The following is a 23,679-nucleotide window of genomic DNA, read 5'->3' as shown; positions in this document are numbered from 1 at the left end:
GAGCGCCAGCCTGGCTGAGGGAGAGGTCTCGTCACCTTGCTAGGTCGTCTGTGACCAGGGGTCTGTCTCCTCGCCCTTCTGACCTTGTAAGGCTGTCGTGATGAGCACAGGAAAGCTCCCGGAAAGTGGACAGACACTAGAGGGACCTCCCTGGTGGTCCAATGGTTAAGACTTTGCCTTCCAATGCAGGGAGTGCAGGTTCCCTGATCAGGGAGCCGAGATTCCACATGCCTCACCGCAAGCAAACAAAACCTAAAACAGAAGTAACAATGTAACAAGTTCAGTAAAGACTAAAAAAATGGTCCGCACCAAAAAAAAAAAAAAAAAATCTTAAAGAACAGATACTGTAGAAAAGCAAAGCCCAGCTGAGTCAAGGCGTGCTCCCTCCTCCCTCCTCCCTGCTTCCTCCTCCCTCCTCCCGGCTCAGTCCCTTCCTCCTTCCTTTGGGAGATTCGGGGATTCTGGTCCTCAGCTCTGCTTTCCCGCTCCTTTCTTTCTTGCAAATTTTCCACTTTGCAAATCTCAAAGTAAGACAAGACAGAAAACGCGCCCTGTGTTCTCCCTTTGTAATTCCATGACAAGTCCTGCTGGTCAAGACTTGCTGACCCTGAGCAGAACCTCCCCGAGGTTTCTGTGGGATGTTTCTGCGCTTTGGAGGTTACAAGGGGGCTGGCCTCCTTCCGGTCTTGGCAGATGTCCACACGAGGTGTACATTGTCCCGACATCGAGGTTACAGGGGTGGAGCAAGAAGATAAAGAAACTGCAATATTTGAGGGCCCTGATGGTTTTCTGTCACCTTGAATGAACACGAATGGTTTTCACAGTTTTAAAAAGGTGCCTGGGAGAATTGGGTTAATTATTCACTACCGGGGGGAAAAAGTCCTTTGTGCTAATCTGAGACCATTAAAATGTAATCTAGGCACTGAGCTTTGAATGTGCTGCCAAGGAAAGCGAGCTTGGAGACTCCGGGCGGGCGCTCCTCTCTCATCCCCTGGATTTGTGTCTTGCTGAGGGGTCACACTCCCAGGATGTGCTCCCCACCACGCCTGTGACCCCGCGGCTCCGCTGGACCCGGGAGCTAAGCGGGAGGCCTAGGCTGAGAGGGCGTCATGTCCTCTGGCACAGGCTGAAGTTACAAAATCAACTTGGCAGGAAGAGACTGAGGTGTGAGGAATTAGTCCGGAAAAGAGAAAACCACCTTTTGGAGGAAGGGAAGGTGAGAACAGGAAATTTCAGGTAGATCCCTCCGCGCCCTGAATGCGCCTCAGTCACCTTGCTCCCTCCCTGGATGGGGCTTCCTGTAGCCACAGAAGGATCTCGTTCCCTCTTGCATCCCCCTCATTTCTCCACCCGCAGAAACTCCCTCCGTCCACGTGTTGTTTTAGTAAATCTACTGCTCTTCGAACAGGTCCTCCTCCTCACGCTCTGCCATTCCTTGTGTGCGCTCAGTCGTGTCCGACTCTTTGCGATCCCGGGTACTGTAGCCCGCCAGGCTCCTCTGCCCATGGGATTCTCCAGGCACGAACACTGGAGTGGGTTGCCATGTCCTCCTCCAAGGGATCTTCCCCACCCAGGAAATGAACCCGGGTCTCCTGCACTGCAGGCAGATTCTTTACTGCTGAACCTCATAGGGAAGTTGACGTTAGTCATTCACCTAGAAATAAATTTTGGGAGAAGACGGCGGGGAAAGTCAGATCTCTCCGAGGCCGCCTGTCCTCCCCGAGCTGTGGTCAGCGTAACCAGGTGGTCGGCGGGCGGCTGCATCATCACAGAGTTAAGTTCTCATCACGAGAGAAACAGCAGCAGGAGCAGAAGACTGAACAAGCAGGGCTCGCGGTGGCCTGGGTGCGGCCATCTGCATGGCCTTCAGGAACGGGTGGTCTGGCTTCCACATCGAAGTGCTCCTGGTCGCCTCGTGAGCAGAGTCCTCTCATCAAGAGCCCGCCACACCTGCCTGACCGCTTGGGGCCGAAAGCCTGGCAGCTCCTCAGCGACGCGGTGTCACCCCTTTCCTGGAGCAAGGGTTCTCACGCAGGCTCACTACAGACTGGCTTGTGACATGGGCAGGTTCCTGGGTCTCCCCGGGCCTCAGTTTCCACGTCTGTTAAATGAGAATAGTAATAGGTCCCACAGAACTATAGCAGGACTTCATGCATGGATACATATAAAGCTGACTCACCCTAAGTGTTGGGTATTACTGTTATTGTTACTGTTTCTAGAGGAAAGAGGGTGGCCTTCTAGGTCAGGGAAGAGAAGGGAGCTGGAGGTGGGCAGGGGAGGCACAGTGTGACTGTCCTGCAGCGGAAGGAAGTGAGACCTTCAGGGAGACGTTCAAGCTCTTCACAACTCGCTGGCCCCGACCCCCTGGTCTCAGACAGTCACAGCCAGAGGGGCAGCTGTGCCCAGGGAGCGGCGAGTGCAGAGCTGCACAGATGGAGACGGGATTCTGTCCTGGGCAGGCAGCCGCTCGGCTGGCACGCTGGACAGCTTGATCTGGAGCTCAGGAGGGAAACTGGGCCTGGTGAGGAAGCTCGGGGGTCGTGGGGCAGGAAGGGAGCGACCAGATGGGGGAGTGAGACTCCCAGGGGCTCCATGCGTCCGGGATGAGAGAAGCCGGAAGTGACCGGCTGACTCGTGTGGAGGGCCTGGTGCAAAAAGAAGAGCGGGTGGAGGGAGAAAGAGGGTCCAGAGGTGGGAAGGGCGGGGGCAGAGGGAGCAGAGGACGGGAAGGTGGTGAAGCGCTGAGGGTCATTGGTGTCCGATGCTAACGAAGAGAGAAGAGGGGAGACCTGTGTAAGGCCCACTCCCGTAGATGGGCGGCGCAGCGAACAGGAGGAAGCCGGAGGACGACGTCCCCTCCCTCTGTCAGTCACCCCCTCGCCAGCCTTTCAGCAGCTCCCCAGCCGGGCGTCTGCCGTGGTTTCCTTTCGGGTCCGCAGCAGCACCCACGCCGCCACCTTCCTCGAGCCCAGCTCTCGGGGCCGAGGGGAGCACGCGCCCCCAGGCCCAGCCTCCCCGCTGGAGAGACGCCGGCTTCAGAGCCCACGCTGGACCCGGGGCCCAGCGCCGCGTGCAGGGGCCTCTCACCCAGCCCTGGGGACAGAGGCAGGGCGGGTGGGGTGTCATGACCCACGTCACGGGCAGGGCAGGTGGCGGAGGTCCGGCCGTCTCCACTGTGTGGCTCCACGTGGCCGCGGACGCTGCCGTCCAAACAGGCAGAGCCTGCGGAAGTGCCTGGATGGAGGCCCGGCCACGGCCTGAAGAGGTGGGACTCGGGCCCGGCCTGGACCGTGCACGTTACGTCATTCTTCCGTGTTCTGTCGGCAGAACTGGGTCATGTGGCGGGACTTGGCTCTGAGGGAGGCTCTGGGGGGTGGTCTAGCGGGGTCACGAGGGAACGGAAAAGCTTTCCAGGCTCTGGTGGTCCCGGCATTGAAGACTTCGCACAGTGAAACCCAGCCCCCTTTTTCGGTCCGTCTTCCTGGTGGTTGACTCCGAGGCCCAGGGGAGCATCGCCTACGGTCCCTAGGTGTGCCGAGCACAGCCCCACCCCCGCAAGCGGAAACACTCCTCTCCCAGCCCCTACCTACTTCGAGGAATCCCACTCACATTCTAAGCCACAGGGAAAGGGCGTCTCTTCCACGGAGCCCTCCTGAGTTGCAATTATTCTTTCCCTCCTGTTATTTGTTTGCCTCAGACCCCGTCACTCTTGATCTCTGCTTGTATGAAAGTCGTCACAGTTCCATAATCCCCTCTGTGAGCTGCACACACATGCAGGGCAGGGTGAGTACGCAGTTACCTTTGCTCACCCCACACCTCCAGAAAAGGTGGGTTCTACCGTCCCAAATCAGGAGGTATGCTCTGAGAAGTCTCAGGGCACCTGCCCGGATGGAGTGGCTGACCTGTGAGATGGTGACGCTCTTCCACATGTCCTGAAGAAGTGAGAGAGACTCAGCGACTCCTGCCGGCCCGGGAGGCAACTGAAGCATTGCACCCGCATCGTCACATACGAAGCAAGACAGGAACTTGGAGGGACTTTTCATGGCAGCCGCGCCGGCTGGTGACAGTTCCTGGGGCCCTGGTGGACCCACCTTCTCACCAGCCTTCCCAGACTCTCAGCCACACGGCAGGGCCTAAGGCACCTTGCTGCAAGAGTATGAAGACTCGGTGAAGCAGAGACGTGGTGTTCTAGGATTGGCCTTTTGTGCTAGCGTGTGGCCATTTGAACTTGCTTTGAGAGGCATTCCTGGGTCCTGAGATGATTTTAAGATGAATGGTTTTATCTGGCGTCTGCCATGGTTCATTCAGCAACCGGGAGCTTGTTCAGAGCTCCGTGGCTGAGGCCTGAGGACGGCCTGTGAATTATTTTGTCAACAGGTCAACCAGGGATGGTGTTTCTAGTTGGCTGATTGCTGGCCTGTGACCCTCAATTTTGAATGTGAATGCAAGGAAGACATTATTTTAGCAGTAAAAATGTTCTCTTGTATCTGTTCCATTCATGGCTGGGGTTTTATCAGCACTAATCTGAGTTGAGGCAAAAATGAGGAAATGAAAAGTATGAGCTGGTGCCAGGGAGTCTGCTGGGCTGCTCCCAGCTTGCTGTCACGGGGTGGCATGTCCTGGGTGGGCTGCTGGTCTGTGGGACAGGAGACTCCTGCCCGGGCAGCCAGACGAGTGGGCAGCAAGGATGGGTGAGTGCAGCCAACCATCACCTGCTCACTACCCAAGACCCCCTGAGAGCTCTAGAACCCGTGACCTTGGCCTTGGCAGGGGGGAGCCCAGCCCAACAAGACTTCTGTGGGGATTCATCAAAGAACGCTCTGTCCAACCCGATCTCCTGGTTTATTCTTTTCCTGCATTTTTGTTCAAATGGCAGATGTTCCCAGGACACACCCTACGTGCCTTTGCTGGTTCTGTCTCTTCATTCTAGAGCCTGCCTCACCCACGTGGAATCCAAAGCATCCTTGACTCCATCTCCAGGGGCACTCCTTGCATGCCTCTCTTGATGGCCTCCACCGGCTAGGAACCCGGAGTTCAGGGTTCACCTTCTGTAGCTGCTGATGCTGCTACTTCTGGTTCTTTCACGTCCTTGGGCTTTCTCAGCGCCGGGCACTGGCTCTGCCGTCAGGCTACCCGGTTCACTGTGGAGCTTCCGCCCACCTCGGCTGTTGGCTGTTGGGTGGAGAGACGGTTAGTCTGTCGCTGACAGAGCTGGTGGGAGCCCCGTGTGGATACACGGGACAAGCAGGTGCTCAGGTTCCAGGCTGGGCAGATGCCCATGGCCGGGAGCTTGTGATGGAACAAATCAGAGGAGGAGCTCACTTGGTACAAACGGGGAAGGAGACAGGAGAGAGCACCATGTGCGAAGCTCGGAACCCAGACTCCGGAGACGTGCTTGATGGAGCAGGGCGCCCGCTGGTCCTCCTCTTGAGACCCAGGGGCCGCCGTGGCAGGGCTGGGGAGCCTGAATCTTGGCAGAAGCCCCTGAGGGGCCCAGATGAGGTCTGAGGATTCAGCTTCCTTGAAAGAACTTTCTGGTGGGGAGTGCTGTCTGCAGATGAATTAGGCTGCTCGAAGGGGTGGTGGACTGCCCATCACATCAGCACTTGGTGGAGGCCTGGCCAGAGCTTGGGAGGAAGACTGACCTTCGAGGGCCCTGGTGAGCCCAGGATGGTGCCTGGCTTGTCCCAGGGGCTGTGGAGGCCCTGCGTGTGAGCTGGATAAACGTGAATATTGTAACGCGGGTGTTACCTTTCCTTGTGGAAATCGTCGCCCCTCCTCTTTCAGGAGCAGGCTTCAGATGTAGGGTGGGGAGATGGGATCCCCCTGCAGGAGGTGGATGTGCTTGGAGCGGGAAGGACTGATAAGAAAGGGCTGGGAGCTGCCCCCCACCATGCCCCCTACAAAGGGGCCTCTTGGTCAGCATCCCATGCCCACCCGGCAAGGCCGCTGGACCAGCTCGCACGGGAGGAAAGATGGGACCGCCGGGGTGGTGGTGGGGGGAGGGCTGTAAGGCTACACGTCCCACATGGGAGTTTTTCTAGGATGGGGTGGGGGTCAGTTCAGGGTGGCCGCCGTAGGTTAAAAAAATAAAATACGGCCACCAAGAGGAGGTTGGCAGGAGCTTAATCTGAGAGCCTGTTCCTAGGAAGGGCTATTTATAAAGTCAGCACAGTGTCCAGCTCAGCTCAGTGGGGGCTCCCTCCCTCCCAGGATTCTGCCCAGGGTCGGGGGTGGGGGGTGTCTGCCCATCAGAGACAGCCAGTCCCACAGGCTGACCCTCAAATACCCAGGTAGCTGGTGGCTGTGGTTTATTTTGTGTTAGGAGGGTTGGGTTGCTGAAGATGTTATTTTGAACAAATAAAGGTTCACAGAGTTGAAAGAGGCTCGTGGGGTAAAGCTCTTTTATTGTCAGTGGAAGCGTGGCTATGGAGGTTAACTCAGGCTACGTGTAAAAGCAAACACGAGACCAGGGGCTGGGAAAACCAACTGCAAAGCGGGGGGAAGTGAGGGAGAATGCTGATTCATAGGAGAAGACAGGCACTCTCTGAGGGGTGCTTCCCGTAGACTCTGAGTCGGGGGGCACTGCAGAGGGGGTGCAGCCCTGCACAGAAAAGCTGGGCTTCGCCCCAGCTCTGCGCTCACTAGCTGTGTGACCTGGGGCCAGTCACATTGCCTCTCTGAACCTCACTTTCTCCCATCTGTAAGTTAGCCTGATCACCCCCGCCTGGCCAGCCTCACTGAGCAGCTTGCAAGTCCATCTCTGTGAACAGAATTAAAATATGGATACCGTCAAACTCGACTCCCTTGCTTTCTGGCCGTGTGGGCCGTCTCTGCTGACTTGCTGCGTCATGCCCACCTGAAAATGCTGTTTCTGTGTTGCCTAGAACGGCCCCTTGGGGCCTCGTGAGTGCCTCTGGGGGGCTGCTCTCCCGAGAGGGGTGTCCTGAACTTCTCTCTCTCTCCCCCAGTGCTCGGAGGCGAAGCCTGGGCTGGGCCCTCGTCTTCCCCTGTCCTCCCCCTTGGCCCCCCAGTCCTGAGGGTGTTTCTGCGTCCCGTTCACCCCTCGGACACCGCCGCCAGGCTCCCATCACCGGGCCTTTGCACGTCTGCTCCCTGACCGCCCAACCCCTCCCCCGGTCAGCCTTTACTTCCCTCCTTCAGGTCGTCTTCACATGGGAGGCCTGCCTACCTGCCCACCCGATTTTAAACCGTGCGAGCCGTTCCCGTTCGTCTCCCTTGGTTTATTCTTCCCTTCAGCAATCCTCTACCATGCTCGTTTACATGTGCCCCTCCCACGCCCACCCTGGAGCCGAGGCTGCACCAGAGCGACCTGCGCCTTCCCTTTTTACACGGCCCGCTCTCCTCCTCAGTCTCCCCTGGAGGACAAGCTGGGGAGGAATCTCTTTCTTCCTTCTTTGTTGGCCAGGTTGCCCAGCATGTGACATCTTAGTCCCCCATCAGGGATCAAACCCATGCCCCCTGCATTGGGAGTGCAGAGTCTTAGCCACCAGGCCTCCCAGGAAGTTCCAATCTTCTTCTGTTGTCTGGAGGAATCTGTATCAACTTCAGATGATTTGTTCCTTGAACGTTTGACCTCCTCTGTCAATCCATTGGGGCCAGGTGCTTTCGGTCTAGGGGGAAATAATTCTAGCCAGAGTGCTGCAGTTTCTTTGATAATCACATAACTAAAACATTTTGCTTGAGTCAGTTTTAGAAAGTTATATTTTTGTAGAAATTTCTCTGTTTTCAAAAGTGTTGGCATATCATTTTTGATCATATTTGGGTTATTTATTATGTACACTTCATGTGTTCTTCCCTGTAATTCATGAGGGTTTCCCTGATAGCTCAGCTGGTAAAGAATCCACCTGTAGTGCAAGACACCCCGGTTCGATTCCTGGGTCAGGAAGATCCACTGGCGAAGGGAAAGGCTACCCTCTCCAGTATTCTTGGCCTTCCCTTGTGGCTCAGATGGTAAAGAATCCGCTTGCAATACGGGAGACCTGGGTTTGATCCTCGGGTTGGGAAGATCCCCTGGAGAAGGGAACAGCTACCCATTCCAATATTCTGGCCTGGAGAATTCCATGAACTGTATAGTCCTTGGGGTCACAAAGAGTCGGACACGACTGAGTGACCTCATTTTCACTTTCTCTTTAATTCATAATATTGCTTGTTTTAACTTTTTTCTTATTTGATAAACTTTGAGAAATTTATATTGTTAGTTTTAGCAAGGAACCAACTTTTACCTTTTTGTCTCCTCTCTATTGTCTTTTTGTTTTCTATTTTGCTGATCTATGTCTCTATTGTTACTTTACTTTGGCCACCTCATGCGAAGAGTTGACTCATTGGAAAAGACTCTGATGCTGGGAGGGATTGGGGGCAGGAGGAGAAGGGGACGACAGAGGATGAGATGGCTGGATGGCATCACTGACTCGATGGACGTGAGTCTGGGTGATGGACAGGAGTTGGTGATGGACAGGGAGTTGGTGATGGACAGGGAGGCCTGGTGTGCTGTGATTCATGGGGTCGCAAAGAGTCGGACACGACTGAGCGACTGATCTGATCTGATCTGAATTCCTTTTAATTCCCTTGTGTTTGTTTTGTTTTGTTCCCTGAAGCTCTTAAGAACACTTAACTCACTCATTTTGAGATTTTCTTCCATTCTAATGTAAATATTTAGCTATAAATTTTCCTCAAAGTATACATTGGCTGCATCCCAGAAATTTTAATATAAGATTTTTTAATATATAGTTTTAGATATTAAAATCTTTTTATTTTGATATTTCCCCTTTAATTCATGAGTTATTTAGCAATACTGCTAAATATGTGGACATTTTTAATTTATATTTTACACTTCTGATTTAATTTCATTGTGGTCAGAGTTGCTAGTCTGCTTATAATAGAGACTGAAGTTTATTGAGACTTTCTAAATGGCCCATACATGATCAGATTTTTGTATATATTCCAGATGTGCTTGAGAAAAAAATGTATATTCTTTATGTTCGGAAGAACTCTACGGTTAGATGTTATTTAAGTGAGTCATAAATCGAACTGAATGGGGCCTACTTTCCATACTCTAGATTTTTCTTTTTGACCAAATAACTGAAAAAGCCTTGCTAAATTCACCCTTGTTCTATACATCTAAATATTTTATGTACATTTTTATGTAAAGTTGCCCTCTTCTTGTGGATTAAAACTGTTGTTATTTGATGGACCCACAGCTAAGGATGACTGCACATTTGAGGACAGCCTGTGTATTAGAGACTGAAATTCACATTGTCTCTAGAGGAGACACAATTGCAAAGATTGGAAGAAAAAATAGTTGCATTTCAGTAATTTCCTTAGAAAAGAGAAACAATCTAAGAACAAGAAAGAGCTCTTTGAAATAAAAAACTTGAAAATGAAACAAAATTTCCAGTAAGACTTGTAAGATAATGAGAGTCTTTTAGAAAGTAACGAACAGACAGAAAGATGAACAACTGACAGATAAGATGAGGAAATTGAAGCCTGTATTTGGAAAGTTCAGTATCTTCCTGGAGTTTTAGGAAAAGAAATAGAGAAGGCAGACTGGAGGAATCTTAAAAATACATCTTGCTAGGAAATGTTCTAGAACGGAAGGACATAATTTTCCAGTTTGAATAACCCATTAGAACCTAGCATAATGATTGACAAAAAGTGGGTAAAAACTTTCTGAGAGATAGAAAAGGTCACAAAAGCTCAAGAATTAAGATTGCACCTGAGGAGTTTCTGATGGCCCAGCGGGTTAAGACTACAGCGTCAACGCAGGGGGCCAGGTTCGATCCCACAGACCGTGTGGTGCGGCCAAAAGATTCAAAAAAAAATTAAGATTGTACCGGATTTTTCAGTAGCAATGTTGAATATTAGATAACATTTCAAAAAATCTGGAGAAAAATTATTTCAGTAAGATAGATTCAAATGATTATATTGAAGGATATGTAAAATGCATAAAAATAAAATCACATCTCCTGGGTGTAAGGCATGTAGTCCCAAACTGCCACCTACATTTTAAAAATCAGCTTTAAGGAGGTACAATTTAATGTACAAAAGCATTAGCTAATTTTAAGTCTACTGTTTAATGAGTTTTGACTAGTGGTTCTCAACCAGAGGCAATTTTGCCTCCCAGTATAGATAGATATCTGGCAATGTCTGAAGATGCTTTTGGTTGTCACAACTTGAGGGGTGGGGTAGCTACAGACATCTAGTGTGACAGAGGCCAGGGATGCTGTTGAACATCCAGGAATGGACAGGCCATGCCTCCAGAACCAAAACCACACTGCCCAGATGTCAGGAGAGCCAGGGCTGACAAAGCCCTGCTTTGAAAATAGACGTGTAATTGACACCGTAATTGCGATACAGAATAGTTCTCACCTGAGAAGGTTTCTGGTTCTCTTTTATAGTTAATTCTCTCTACATCCTGCTGTGCTTAGTCGCTCAGTTGTGTCCCACTCTTTGTGACATCATGGATTGTAGCCCGCCAGGCTCCTCTGTCCATGGGGATTCTCCAGGCAAGAATACTGGAGTGGGTTGCCATACCCTCCTCCAGGGGATCTTCCCAACCCAGGGATTGAACCCAGGTCTCCTGCATTGCAGGTGAATTCTTTACTGTCTGAGCCCCCAGGGAAAATACTGATCTGCTTCCTATCACTTCGGTTTTACTTTTTCTAGAATTTCACATAAGCGGCATCATACTGTAGATAGCCTTTTGGATCCTGTCTCTTTTGTTTGGCATAATGTTTGTGTGATTCATCCACCAGTAATTCAGTCCTTTTTATTGCTTTGAAGAGTTCTACTGTATGTATGTACCACAGTTTGTTTATCTAGTCATTCAGTGAAGGAAAAGTTGGGTTGTTTCCAGTTTGGGGCAATTATGAAGAGATCTGCTATGGACATTGATGAATATGACTTTTATGTGGACATATGTTTTCATTTCCTTTGGGTAAATATATAGGAGTAGAATTGACGGGTCATAGTAAGTATATGTTTAATTTTATAAGAAATTACCAAATTGTTTTCCACAATGAACACCATTTTACACGCCCATCAAAAATGCTTGAGTTCCAACTGCTCCATATGCTTGCCAACACTTGGTGTTGGCCATCTTTTCAGCGTATGCTTCTGTGATTAATGATTTGTTCAGCGTCTTTTCATGTGCTTGTAAACATTTGTATAACATATTTTTCTAAAGTGTTTGTTCAACTCTTTCCCTTCTTACAGAAAGTATACTGATTGATTATCAAATGTTGAACTCACTTTGAAGTCCTGAATATGTCCCACTTGAACATGATGTGATACACTTAAAAAATATTGTTTGGTTTGTCTTGCTGATATTCTTTTAGGACTTTGAGCCTTTAAGTTCATGAAGAATATTTGCCATAGTTTTACTGCAGTTTACTTTGTTTGGTATTGGGGTGATGCTGATTTCATAAAATGAAATTAAAATTTTCTTTCTCCTATATTTTCTGAAAGTATTTGTGTAGGATTTGTATTATTTGTTTCTTAAATATTTGATGAAATTTGTCAGAGAAGCCATCTAGACCTGGCTATGTATTTTTATGAAGGTTTTTAATTACAATTCCATTTGTTTAATAAATATGGACTTACTCTTACATTCTATTTCTTCTCATGTCTGTTTTAGTAATCTGTATCTTTTAAGAATGTGACTGTTTAATCTACCTTTTGGGAGACATATTCTTGTTCGTACTCTTTCCTTACTAATTTTTTAAAATATTTGTAGGATCTATGGCATTTTCCCTCTTCCATTCCTGAGCGCCTTGTGAGGCCGTTATTACTTTGGATAGGATCTTCAGTTTGTCGCTGAGTTTAGGTTAAAAGATTTGCTCAAGATCATGCCGGTGCTGAGTGCCAGAGAATGGACTCCAAACTCACTACCTCTACTAATTATTCTATAATATGCACAGTCACCTCACAAAACAACTTTGAGCATGTTGATTTATTGACCCGCATATATGTGTAACCGTGACCTGATTACTTGGATGGCAGGCAGTAGGATGGAACATACATTGACTTTGGTTTGAATAGGTTTGAACAAGTGACGTCACAATCGCTTGCTGTCTGACCTTGGGAACATCAGTTTATCTGAGCCTCCTTTTCTGCACCTGAAATAAGATATGATTACCTTCCTCATAGGGTTTTCTTAAGAGTTAACATACATAAAATGCTTTAACAGGGGGTCAGAGTGCACGGAGGAAATCATCGAGTTCCCCATCCTGAAGCTAAATGGCCGGACCATGGAGACTGAGTCTACCTTTCACACGTATGTCCAGCCTGTAGTCCATCCACAGTGTACTCCCTTCTGTACAGAGCTCACTGGGATTATTCAAGCCATGGTGGGTGGTCAGCCAAGCCTGCAGCAAGTGCTGGAGAGGGTCGATGAGTGGATGGCGAAGGAAGGCCTCTTAGATCCAAAAGTCAAGTCAATTTTTGTCACCTGTGGACACTGGGACTTAAAAGTCCTGCTCCCAGGACAGTGCCAGTACTTGGGCTTGCCAGTAGCAGATTACTTCAAGCAGTGGATTAACCTGAAAAAGGCTTACAGCTTCGCATGGGCTACTGGCCCAAGAACGGACTTCTAGACATGAACAAGGGCCTCAGCCTGCAATACACAGGCCGGCCCCACAGCGGCATTGACGACTGCAAGAACATTGCCAACATCATGAAGACACTCGCGTGTCAGGCTTCATCTTCAAGCAGACGTCAAAGCCATTCTGACCGGCCGAGGATGGGATGGGGCAGGACAGGGTAGCTACTTGGCCCAGCCCACAACCTTCCTCTCCCTCACCAGAGGGGCAAAGGGAGAGTGGCACAGCTCTGCGTCCAGAGTGTCCCCCAGCCCGCCCTGTGGGCTTCTGCCCTGGGTAAGGCCTGGCTACTTGGCCCCTCTGGAATAGATACTTTGTGCCCCCAACCCCCACCTCTCAACCTCAGCCTAGTATCAGCCCCTCCCACTGTGGGACTGGGCTGGGGGACCTCCTCCTCACGGCCTCCTCCCAATACACAGGCTTCTGGTGGGGCCACCAAGCCCCCCTGTGCCCCCTCCCATCTGTAGTGCATGGTGCGTGGTGCCCCCAGGGCTCCAGGACAGATCAGGCCCCACCTTGTGTCTGCCCCTGTCCCCACTGTGAATGTGCCACTGAATAAAGTCGGGGAAATGAGGGGAAAAAAAAAAAAAGCTTTAACAGTAACTGGATGTTGCTTAATAGTATGATCATTTTCGTTAGCTATGCAAATAACTGAAGCTATTTAATGATCCACACTTTGTATATGGGAACAGCAATATTGACCCACTCTCAGAAGGACGACATTAAGTCTTCCTACTGGACTACTCAGTTTCACAGAGGACGCGTGGGTAGGTGAATGTCAAAGCTAAACTGAAATTATTTAACTATTAGTTTGCTTTTGGAGATCACCTTTCCAGGAACAGGAATCTTGTGAGAATCGAGCTACATCTGTATAAGTCCTTTTTTTTGTACAGTAGTATAAATGCAGAGAAAAACGTGGATAAATCAGTTAATGGTAGTCATCTCTGAGGGTTGGGATAATGGTGGGGCCATTCACCTGTTTGTTTTTTTATTTTTTTATTATTTTTTTTATTTTTTATTTTTTTAATTTTATGACCATAATAGAATTAATCTTTAATAAGAGGGTTATTTGGAAATTCTCAACGTTTTTTTAGTGCTTTTAAAAAAATAATGATGATGACCTAGAGGAGTGGGGTGGGAGGAGAGGGAGACACAGGATACATGTGCACATACAGCTGAGTCATGCTTTTGTGTAGCAGAAGCTGACACAGCATCATAAAGCAATTAAACTCCAATTAGAAAATAAAAAACAGTGAGACGATACCACTTTTATAATCTGAAAAAAAGAATATGATTGAAAAAAGTTTGATGTGACTTGCTCCACGCCGGCTCCTCGAGATCCTTTCTTCCCAGATGCTCAGCAGTCCTCCTGGCATTGACATCAGTGGAGTGGTCTCTAGATCCGGAATTTCTGTAAGCACCAGCCAGCCACTTGTGTCCTGGAATTTGCATCTGGTTTCCATAGCACTGTGCCCCTTCATTCTCTCCAGGCCTGGGAGCCAACACATTTTAGGATGAGAGCAAGTGTGCTCCTTTTAAAGGTGAGGTTTCGCTGCTAGTCTTTCCAGCCTTGAACACAACCTCCTGAGGACATTATTGTTGTCAAAACCGTTTTAATTAAATGTATTTGTAAACAGAGATTCAAAAGGGACTTGGCTGTTATCTCACACCCCAAGATGGCATTCGAACTTTGCCTTTCATTATGCCTAAGAGTTATCTCCAAAGCCAACGCTGGACTCAATTTTACCGTTTCTGATCCTTGCTGGTCCATCCGGGTCTATCCGAGGCTCCCTTCCTGAGTTCCGTCTCTCCGTGTTTTCGCCTTTTCTGTTCTTTCCGGAGCTCCTGCTCTTCCCGGAGATGGGAGGGGGTGGGGAGAAGCCGGCTTTGGCTCCGACAGCTGTGGGAGGAGCAGCGTGGCTCCCTGCGTCCCCGGGCAGCTTGCTTCTTCCGAGGGCTCTCGAGTTCGGTGTCCGGCAGCTGCTCTGAGGGCCCTAGAGTTTCAAATGCTTTCTGATCTCACCTTACTACGGTCTTAAAATGTCATCCTTCTCCAAGTCGACAAGCTCTCTATCCGGGAGGATGTCCAGGGGTGTCGGTTCTTCTAGATGCTCCCCGGTGACTGATTGGTCCCTGGGCACCTACTCCTCTTAAGGTGATGCGCTAACCGACACCACTGCCTCCTTCCCTAGTGTTTGGCTCTTGATGAAGGTTCAGGAACCGAACAAGAAGCTGGCTGTGCTCTGGGGGCCAGGCTAGGACACACAGCCCCCACCCCCGGAGAGCCTGGGTCACCCCAGTGGGAATTTATGAGCTCTCACTATCTGGATTCAAGTTCACGAGATCCACACAGCGTTTCTTTCTCCACTTTTATGCTGGCTTGAATGTGAAACTTTAAACAAATGACTTCAGGGGTGACTGCCCTTTAGAAAGAGTTGAGAAAATTTCAAAAAAGGATGTCACTGGCCATGTTCCGAACAAAGGGGAAAGTGGATGAGGTTACCCAATGACTCAGATTCCGGGGAATCAGCTGAGGGTTTCTGATGGGTTCTGCCTTGTAGATGTGGATGCGTGACAAATCCTGTTCCTAAAGTCTTCCAGGCAAGATCGGAGTGAGACCTGTGCATCTCTTGCCATTTTGTTGTTCAGTCACTCAGTTGTGTCCAACTCTGCGACCCCATGGACTGCAGCACGCCAGGCTCCTCTGTCCTTCACTGGCTCCCAGAATTTGCTGAAACTTGTCCATTGAGTTGGTGATGCCATCCAACCATCTCGTCCTCTGTCGTCCCCTTCTCCTTGCCCTCCATCTTTCCCATCATCAGGGACTTTTCCAATGATTCAGCTCTTCGCATCAGGTGGCCAAAGTATTGGAAGTTCAGCTTCAGCATCAGTCCTTCCAGTGAATATTCAGGACTGATTTCCTTTCGGATTGACTGGTTTGATCTCCTTGCAGTCCAAGCGACTCTTAAGAGTCTTCTCCAGTTTGACATTTGACCCCATTCAAGTTGTTTTTTGAGAAGTGTGGCCGCATATACAGGGACTCTGGTGATGTAGCTCAGGCTTTAATTTTTACAACAGAGCCGCCGCTTGGACATGTCCCTCCAAGTGCCTGCAGCGTATGGCTGTCCCCGCAGCCAGCAGCCTGAGTCCTTCCCCGGGCGGAGCTGTGGAGCTGGGTCTTAAGAGCACAGTGTCCGTGCCGAAGGTGGACCTTCGGTTCCGTCAGGCAGCAGTGGTGGCCCTGAACCATTCGTTCCTGGTCTTTCTGTAAAGTGGGTGCCTCTCACAGCGCGGCTGCGAGACAGGGAAATAAGGACCTTGCTCTGTGCTGTTGCTGGTGCTGTCTCCCGCCCTCCTGAGTGGGTCCCCAACAGGGTCCTCCTGCCCAGTGTCGCTGGGGCCAATAGAACAAGACCGAATGTGGTTCTGAACAAAGGAAAGTGCTGTCTTCCCAATCAGCTGGTGGGCAGGGCTGCTTCATAGCGAGGGGCGGGGCTGTGCTGCTGCAGCTCCAGATGCCGGAGGGGGGCTCTCAGGACCCCCTCCCGCCCTGCTGCAAGCCGTGCCACCATCATGAATCATGGTGTCTCAGGTGGCCCTTCTGCCCACGCCCTTAGCGGAGGTGTGTGTGTGTGTGCTCAGTCGCTTTAGTCTTATCAGACTCGGTGCGACCCCATGGACTGTAGCCCACCAGGCTCCTCTGTCCATGGGATTCTCCAGGCAAGAATACTGGAGTGGGTTGCCACTTCTTCTCCAGGGGATCTTCCCGACCTAGGGATCGAACCTGCGTCTCCCGCATTGCTTTACCACTGAGCCACCTGGGAAGCCCTGGGTTGAGGTGTGGACCCTGGCATTCCCCACCAGGAACCCTGGTCTGAGGCCCTGCTGCAAGGCCTCTGCACGTGCCCCGCTGTAAGCCAGTGAAGCTACACTCAGCATAGAGGGAAAGAAAAGAAGCTTTGCCTTTGTTACCCAAGTTCTGTCTTCATTTCCCCAGGAATTAGTAATAGGCTTTGCAGGCAACAGTGCTACAAAGGAGGTGTAGTGAGAGCAGGGATGGTTTTTATTGCTGCTTCTTGTTGGTTATCTGACATTTTCAGCCCCTGCCAGAGTCCAGTAAGAACAGTGACCTTTGAGGATAACCGTAAAAACTGCTAACATTTATTATTGGGGACCCGCTCCGTGCACGGCTTCCCAGGGGGCACTAAGGGTAAAGAATCCCCTGCAATACAAGAGATCCAGGTTTGAGCCCTGTGTCAGGAAGATCCCCTGGAGAAGGAAATGGCAACCCACTCCAGGGTTCTTGCCTGGCAAGTCCCATGGACAGAGGAGCCTGGGAGGACTATATCCTGGAGTCCCAAAGAGTCAGACACAACTGAGCCAGCACACACACTCACACGTGCATGGCCCTACTGGCTCCTCACTGCCCCCTGAAGGAGAGGCCACGTACCCGAGTGCACCATTTTTCTGCTGCTCCAGGGGCCTCGCCGGTGAGATGCACCTGGATCTTTCACCCGCTGTGATCAGGCTACATCTCAACCTCTGCTGAAGGTCAGCGTGAGGAACAGCCATGAGATCCACGCTGTGCATTTCATTGTCCTGTGACCTTCAGAGGAACCATCTGTCATGGATAGTCTCAGAGCAAAGAAAAAGGTTGTCTTTCTTCATGCTTCCTTCTATTAGTCGGACATCTGGGCTTCCTGCCTGGGGACTCTGATTCAGTAAGTGCGAGGAGGGTCAGATAACTGTGTTGGAAATGCCCCCTCCCTCTGTAGATCTGCAGCACAGGGGGCTCAGGGGCCTCTCCTGGGGCTCTTTACCTTCCCCTGGTGCCTAGATCCTTTGGCCTCACCGAGTTGAGATTCACGGTCAGTTACAGCTCCCCGCTGTGGACTGAATGTTTGTGCCCCATATTCAAATGTTGAAGCCTAATACCTAATGTGATGGATTTAGGAGATGGGGTCTGCGGGAGGTTATAGGCCATGAGGGCGAAGCCCCTATGAATGGGATTTTTATCTTTATAAGAGACCCTGGGAGCTCTCTCCCTCCATCCACCAGGCATGGACTCAGTGAGAGGAAAGTGGGTTCTCAACAGATACTGAGGCTGTAGGTGCCTTGAGCTTGGACTTCCAGCTCCAGAACTGTGAGAAATAAAATTCAGTTGTTCACAAGCCTCTCAGTCTGTGGCGTTCTTTTTAGCAACCAGAATGGGCTAAGATATTTCCTTTTACTTAGGATTTTGTTAGAATTTTTACTCCCTTTCATGCTTCATCTCTTGTTCTTTAATTTGTTTTTGTCATTTAGTCACTGAGTCATGTCCGCCTTTTTGCAACCCATGGACTGCAGTCGCCAGGCTCCTCTGTCCACGGGACTCTCCAGCAGGAATACTGGAGTGGGCTGCCATTTCTTCCTCCAGGGGATCTTCCCAACCAGGGATCAAGCCTGCATCTCCCGTGTGTGCAGCACTGGCAGGTGGATTCTTTACCACTGAGGCACCAGGGAGGCCCATTTTAAAATTTACTTTCTATTAATATTTTTTATTGTAAAATGCCTCAAATCTGTTTTTGGCATAAAAACAAACTAAGGGAAGAATGTGTGTAATTGTCCACTGAAAGTTTTCAACCGATTTTCTTTAATCTTCCCTTTCTTATTTCTTTCATGAATTTGCCTACCTTTGCCATTTTTGGTTAATTGTTTGAAAAAGTAAACAATTACATTCGTTTGTTTAAAAAAAAACATTTAAATGTTCTAAAGGGAGACTGACTCACTTTCAAATGTCTTGAGGTGCCATAATTGTGAAGAGAAAGTCTTGCAGGTGAAGGAGTCCAGGAACTGAGGTTGGAGAAGCCGTGAGGAGCCCAGAGGGCAGTGCTGGGATCAGTGCCGTCTCGGGGGCTGCCAGCGTGGGGTGGGCCCCTCTAATCGCACAGGCCCCCCACCCCGCCACGGATGTGGGTGCAGGCGCGCGTCTGGTTGCAGCGGCCACATGCAGCAACTATTTCGTGTTTGTCAACAATATGGTAGAACTTTTGTGAAGACGAACTTGGCCTGGTTCCTAAACATGGCATTTACAATCAGCTTCCCTTGCTGCAAAGCAGCTTTCATCCAATAATAAGAGGCTATTTCAAAGGTCACTGTGAGATTGCAAAGTAAGGAGTCCAGACACACGTAGTTCTCTGTGGAATGTGACTGGTCGGGGCTCGGGTGAAATGACATTGGCTCTAATCCAGAGCTAGATCTAGATTCAGACGATCACATGCATATGACCACTTGCAGGCATGTGTCTGGTCTTATCTTCTCCACAGAGAAAAGGAACGTTGTTTTTCTCCCACTTAGTGTGAAAACTACTCCAATGCCACCAGACTGTTAAATTAATTGGATGATGGAATGGTTTTTAAATTAAATTTTGAGTAAGGCTGATAAACTTCTATATTATTTCCTTGGCTGCTAATCAGCATAAGTGATTTCCAACTAAGTTTAGCCAACCTTTTTCATTCCAGAGGTGAACATAACCCAACTATCTAATTTGGGCACCCCCTCCTTGTTTTCTAAGGAATCAATTGTTTCAACTTAAACTTTCCAAGCCTCTGCTCTGTGTACACTTTTGCCCTAGATACTGTTACTGTTCTTTAGGGATTCACCACTGAAGTGAAACAATACATTGTAGATACTACGCAAAAATGACAGGGGTTAGCAGTAGGAAGCAGTAACTGTGAGGCTAGAGATGGGAACACAAGTTGGCAGAAAGCCAGAGGCAGGCACAGCCATGCGGGTTGGTGAGATCAGGGAAGGGTCCCCAGAGTGGTGTGAGTGGGTCTTTGCTAAAGCGAATCTTCGGATGCTCCTGGGTAGAAACTCTCCCCTCCAGTCGCCGTGGTCTATGCACCCACGGAAACGTCTCTCCCCTCTTCATCACCACCTTTGCCAATGCCATCTCTCCTAGAATGTCCAACCTCTGTCTCCGCTTAGCATAATTCTCCCAAAGTTTCCAGACCCAGGTTGTGGGGCTCCTGAAATAGGTGGCTTAGAATGTGAACTTTCTGTTGATGGGAGTCACTCCCCACTTTTGAGCAGGGCTGTAAAATGATCCATGTGAACAAAAGCCGAATTTAGAAGAGAATCATTTCTAAACATTCAGCTCAATGGGCTTATGCCTTCTGTTTATTAAAATAATCTACTGATTGAGCAGCCCTTATGTGAGAAGGGGGCAAAAGACAGGGCAACTTTAGAATGGCAAGGAGAGAGATGAAAGTCTTCGAAAGTGAACAATGTAAAGAAATAGAGGGAAACAATAGAATGGAAAAGACTAGGGATCTCTTCAAGAAAATTAGAGGTGCCAAGGAAACATTTCATGCAAAGATGGGCACAATAAAGGACAGAAATGGTATGGACCTAACAGAAGCAGAAAATATTAAGAAGAGATGGCAAGGATACACAGAAGATAATGCAAGGTGTCACTGCCAAACAAATGGCTTCAGGGAAGGCACGCCACTGAACCCCTGCCAAGAAGCACCGTCATCTGGGTAACTTGTTTAATTTTTCCCTGGGTGTGTGACGAGTCTCCACCTTCCCGGGTGTGACCAGGTTAGGCGATCCTTCTAGTTGCCATTCCTCTCTGGAGGAGATGCAGCTAGTTTGGCCAAGGCTGGGGAGGGACAGAGGGCCGTGGTGACATCTTGAGGGATCCTGAAAACATGGATTTTCTTGCCACGGTCGTGGTCTTGGCTGAACAGAAGCTGTTGATCAACCTAAACTATTGTTGTACATGTTTACTATACTTTTATTTGGTGGGAGGGACCAAGGTTCAGAGGTTATTTTAGCTTTATTTTGATGATTAATGTGTAAAATTTATGTTCATATTTTAATAACAAATGACTCTGCATACTTATGTCAGTTGTATTACTGAGCATGAAAATGAATGAAAAGTATTAATTAGTTTAACGGTATTTATCGCCTGTCAGTTATGAACAGAAACACAATCCTAGGCACAGTGTCATAGGGATTCATAGTCCGGCTCGGGAGACAGTTAAGTAAAAAGATAAATGGTAATACCGTGTGCTAAGCGCAGTGGCAGGGCAACTGTGTGGCCCCTGTGGGGGCGCAGTGAGAACCTTAAGCTGAAACTGAGACTCAAAGGTTAGTAAGAGTTAGTGAAAAAGCGTGTGGCGGAGTGCAGGGGAAGCTGGCAGATGTTATTCTGCCGAGTGCAAGCATGTGCCAGAGCTCACAAGTTAGAAAAGGCATGCAGTGTTCAGTGAACTTTAAGATGTTCAGCAGAGCTATCTGGAGATGCAGTTTAGGATTTAGTGGCATTTTAGATGACAAGTTCATTCCTCGGACGATTAACTAAGGACAGTATGTAGAACAAGGAGCGAGCAGGACCTGAGAGAAACACAAGCACGAGGCAAGTGAAGAAGAAGAGCCCAGACGTATGCAATCTGGTAAGAGAAAACATTAGTAAAAAGACAAGCCCTAGCTGGCAGAAAATACGTACATTACCAATATGTCCAACTCTGTGCATTCCCACGGACTGTACCCGCCAGGCTCCTCTGTCCATGGCATTCTCTAGGCAAAAATACTGGGTAGCCATTCCCTTCTCCAAGGGATCTTCCCGACCCAGGGACCAAACCATACTGCAGGCAAATTCTTTACTCTCTGAGCAACTAGGTCTGGTGCTAATATGTGAAGAGCTTTGACAAATCAATACAGTAAAAGTTAATAACCCCCCCAATGGATACATGGACAAAAGAAGGGAAAAGCATTTCATAAACAAATGAAAAGGTCCTCAACTCCGTTGGTGATCTGAGAAATGCTAAATAGAGCCACAAAAGATATCACTTCTCATCCAGGAAACTAGGAAATTTAGAGAAGATATCAAATATTGGAAAGAATGGGGACAGTAAGAACTCTATATCCTAATATGGGAACATAAATTAGTACAAGCTTTGGGAGAAAATATTGGCATTAGCTTAGTAAATGTGAAGTTGTAATTGTCTTATATCTTCAAGGGTGCCTGAAGGTGTGGGGCAGTATAGTTTATAATAACAAAAACTGGAATTAAAATATCTATCAGTAGTAGAACAGAAAAAGTTATTTCTGTCTATTTACGCAATGGAATACTATAGAGCAGTGAGAATGAGCAAACAGCAACGCTATGTATGTTATGGTTTGAATTGTGCTCCATCAAATTCATATGTTCGTTCAAGTTGTAACACCCCGTATCTCAGAGTGTGACAGTATTTAGATATAGTCTTTAAAGAGGAAATTAAGCTAACATGAGATCATTAGGGTGGGTCTTACCCCAGTGTGACCCATGCCCTGGTAAGAAGAGGAAATCAGGACACAAACACACGAAGAAGGATGACCACGTGAAGACACGGAGAAGCAACCATCGACAAGCTAGGAAGAGAGGCCACAGAGACCAGCCCCACCGGCACCTGGGTCTCGGACTTCCAGCCTCTGAAACTCTGAGAAATCGAATTCAGCTGTGCAAGTCACCCAGTCGATCGCACTTTCATATGGCAGCCCTAGTGGACTAATACAATGTCAATATGAATGGGTCTCAAAACTATAAGGCTGGATAAAATTGCAAATCACAGAGCACTAACAGTGTGATTCCATTTAGGTAAAAATTAAAAAAAAACAAAGACATACGTATTTTAGGAACACAGGCACATTCAGACACAGACACGCCAAATTCTTACATTCTGACACTCCTTTGAAAGATGGAGCTTAATTTCTCTCTGCTTGAATATGGGCTGGACTCAATGGCTTACATCTAATGAGCAGAATAAAGCTTCAGTGATAGTGTGTGACGCTGGATACTAGGTCATGAAAGACTGTGTGGCTTCCTTCATGCCCTTGCCTGCATCACTTGCTCTGGGGAAGCCAGGTGTCCTGACGCTCAAGTAGCTCACGTGGCAAGGACCGCTTGCCAACAGCCATACCAGTGCACCATCTTGGTAATGAACCTGCAGCCCCAGCCAGGCTTTCAGATGACTTGGCCCTGGCTGACATCCGTTTCAAAGAGTTTTAAATTTTTGGCTGCATCGCCTGGCAGGTGGGATCTTAGTTCCCTGACCAGAGATTGAACCTGCGCACCTGCATTCTAAGTGTGGAGTTTTACCCGTTGGCCCTCCAGGGAAGGCCCCTTCCCTGGTTGAAGTCTTGATGGCAACCTCATGAGAGATCTGAACCCAGAACCACTAGTGAAGTTTCTTTCAAATTCCTGACCACAAAACCTAAGAAATAATAAACGTGTGTTGTTTTCAGTTGCTAAGTTTGGGAATAATTCATTTCACAGCAGTAGATAACTAATACAATACACTATGGAGAAAAAGCAAGAGAATGATCAGTGTAAATTTCAGGATGATGGTAACCTCTTGGGTGGAGACAAGAGGAAGTGAGTCAGGGGAGCACCTGTACCTTAAAGGTGCCGGTGGTGGTTTGCCTATTTATCTTTAATTCGGTATCTAGCACCTGTATGCTAATTTTATTATTAAAAAAACTATAAATCTGTGTTGTACACACGTACATTTTTGGTATTTAGGAACTATTTTATTAAAACAAACAAACAAAAAACCCAAACAACTGTGACCAGATAAATAGAAAGAAATGCAAGTTTATGTTTCCTGGCAGCTGGGAAATGAATGGGACAGCAAGAACAGGTGCTTATAAATATATATATACACACACACACACCTTACTTTTATATATCATGTATATTACATATTACATAATTATATATGTATAATTATGACTGATTTGTTGTATGGCAGAAACCAACACAAAATCGTAAAGCAATTTTCTACAAATTAAACAACAGATAAAATTTTAAAAAGAAGAAAATTAGGACTGACCGGAGAAAGCCAGAGGGTAGCTGGCTGCACTGAGCTGGGCGGGCGCAGACGTGGACGACCCGCCTCCGGCTGCGGGCCTCCCTCGCAGCCGGCTCTGCGCCCCGCGTTAGGCGCGCAGACACCTCGTCAGCACCCCAAGGAGCAGCGTCTCGTGGCCGTCACACCCCAGCTCTGTCAGATCTTCATGAAGGGACCACGGT

The 23,679-nt window shown here is 48.6% G+C and overlaps 1 long non-coding RNA gene and 1 pseudogene across 1 annotated transcript; both read left to right on the top strand.

Annotated features, from left to right (window-relative positions):
* The first annotated feature begins 12,230 nt into the window (after positions 1-12,230).
* On the top strand, positions 12,231-12,750 carry LOC129647391 (ERI1 exoribonuclease 3-like; annotated as a pseudogene).
* Positions 12,751-17,152: 4,402 nt separating this feature from the next.
* On the top strand, positions 17,153-18,212 carry LOC129647390 (uncharacterized). The gene is made up of 2 exons (XR_008712296.1): positions 17,153-17,341; positions 17,925-18,212. It is a non-coding gene; the product is annotated as an uncharacterized LOC129647390 (long non-coding RNA).
* Positions 18,213-23,679: the final 5,467 nt, after the last annotated feature.

The sequence above is a fragment of the Bubalus kerabau genome, chromosome 3, assembly GCF_029407905.1.
Source record: "Bubalus kerabau isolate K-KA32 ecotype Philippines breed swamp buffalo chromosome 3, PCC_UOA_SB_1v2, whole genome shotgun sequence".
Classification (NCBI taxonomy): domain Eukaryota; kingdom Metazoa; phylum Chordata; class Mammalia; order Artiodactyla; family Bovidae; genus Bubalus; species Bubalus kerabau.
The sequence above is the reverse complement of the archived record's forward strand: the minus strand, read 5'-3'. Positions and strand labels throughout refer to the sequence as shown.